A 2,574-nucleotide genomic window follows, 5' to 3' on the forward strand; every position below is an offset into this window, starting at 1 on the left:
TATTTCATTATATAAAAGACCGAATAAGAAAATTAATATGATCATATCAATAGATGTAGATAAATAAGTTGAAAAATTTAATACCCATTCATGTTAAAAAATTGAAAAATTAGGATTAGGAAGGAATTTCCTTAACCTTATAAAAAGTATATAAGAAAACTATAGCTAACATTATACCTAATGATGAGAGAGTGAATGCTTTCCCCGCAAGATTAGAAATGTAACAAGGATGTCCTCTCATTATTCTTATTCACTATTGTAATGGAAGTCCTATCTTGTGCAAAACAAGTGATAACAAATAAAAAGTATACAGATAAGAAAGGGATAAATAAAAAGTATATCTTTTTGCAGAGGAAACAATGGTCATTGTCAAAAACCTCTAAGAATCTACAAAGAAAACCTCCTGGAATTAATGACAGAGTATAATTGCTTTAGTATATGCCATCAATAAAAAATTGAAATTAGAAATTTCAAAAAGCAAAAACATTTACAGTTACACAAAAATGAAATACTTACATATAAATCTAACAAAATATATGCCAGGTCCATTTGTGGAAAACTACAAAACTCTTATCAAAGAAGACCTAAATAAATGGAGGAATAGTCTCTCTTCATGAATTGATAGATGTACTACATTAAAATGTCAGTTATTTCTAACTTGATATATAGATTTAATGCAATTCCAATCACAATTCCAGCAAATATTTTTGAAAATATTGACAAAACTGATTCTAACATTTATATAGAGTGGCAAAGGTTCTAAAATAGCCAACACAAAATTGAAAAAAAAAATGTTTAAAAACTTAATATAAAGCTTAATATAAAGTTATAGTGATCAAGACAGCATAGTGTTGATGAAAGAACAGACAAACAGATCAGTAGACCAGACTAGAGAGCCCAGAAATAGACCCACACAAATATAGTCAAATAATTTTTGACAAAGGCACAAAGGCAAATAAATGAAAAAATAATTTTTTCACCAAACAGTTGGACATTTACATAGGAAAAAGTTGAACTTGGACACAAACCTGATACCTTACACAAAAATTAACTCAAAATAAGTTACAGAACTAAATGGGAAATGCAAAATTAAGTAGCTCCTAGAAGAAAACACAGGAGAAAATCAGTGACTTTGGGAGTGGAGATGAGTTTTAAATACAATATCAAAAGCATAATCTATAAAGAAAAAAATGGTAAGTTGGAGTTTGTTAAAATTAAAAAGGTTTGCTCTGTGAAAGACACTGTTAAGAGAATGAAAAAAACATGCCATGATTTGAGAGAAAATACTTGCAAATCACATATCTGATAAAGGACTTGTATCTGAATGTACAAAGACTTCTTAAAACTCAACATTAATAAAACAAGCAACCAGTAGTGGTTTGAATGGTGTCTCAAAGATATGTCCATGTCCTAACCCCTGACACCTGTGAATGTGACCTTATTTGGAAACCGTCTTTGCTGATGTAATTAAGTTAAGGATCTCTAGATGTGATCATCCTAGATTTAGGATGGGCCCTCTATCCAAAGACAGATGTCATAAGGGAAAGACAGAGGGAGAATTGAGACAGATGTACAGAGGAGAAGGCCATGTGAAGACAGAGGTGGAGGCAGAGATTGGAGCGATGCATTTATAAGCCAAGGAACACCAAGAATTGCCGAGTTGCTATTAGAAGGTAGGAGAAAGGCCTGAAATGGATTCCCCCTCTGAGCTTCCAGAAGGAACCAACTCTTCTGACAGCTTTATTTCAGACTTCTGGCCTCCAAAACCATGGAAGAATAAATTTCTTGTGTTGTAAGCCACCAAATTTGTGTTTATTACAGTTACCCTAAGAAAATAATATGTGATCCTACCTGTTTTTAAAGTGGGCAAAAGATCTGAACAAATATTTCACAATAGAAGTTATAGAGATGGCAAATAGACATATGAAAGGATGAACAACATAATTTTGCATTAAAGAAATGCAAGTTAAAATAACAATTAGTTACCAGTACATACCTATTAGAAAGACTAATACTAGTTACTAGCAAGAATGCAACTGGATGTTGAAAATGCAAAATGGTACAGCCATTTTGGAAACAGTTTGGTAGTTCCTTATAAAACTAAACATAGTCTTGTCATACAATCTAGAAACTGTGCTTTTAGATATTTATTCAACTGATTCAAAAATTTATGTCAACACAGATAACTTCACATAAATTCTTATAACAGCATTATTCATAATCACCAAAAACCAAGATGCCTTTAGTAGGTGAGTAAATAAATAATCTGTGGTATGTATGTTCAATGGAATACAACTCAGCAATAAAAAGTAATAAACTATCAATTAATGAAATAACTTGGATGAATCTTAAATGCATGTTGCTAAGCAAAAGAAGCCAGTCCAAAATGCTACATACTGCATAATTCCATTTATATGACATTCTGAAAAAGTCACAACTACAGAGACAAAAAACAAATTAGTAGTTTCTAGGATTTTTTTAAGGGGAGAGGATAGTTGAAAAAATGAAGCACACAGGGTTTTTTAGGATGATGAAACTATCCTGTATGAAACCATAATGGTGGATATGAGGCAC

The sequence above is a fragment of the Pteropus vampyrus genome, unplaced genomic scaffold (genome assembly GCF_000151845.1).
Source record: "Pteropus vampyrus isolate Shadow unplaced genomic scaffold, Pvam_2.0 Scaffold351, whole genome shotgun sequence".
Lineage (NCBI taxonomy): Eukaryota > Metazoa > Chordata > Mammalia > Chiroptera > Pteropodidae > Pteropus > Pteropus vampyrus.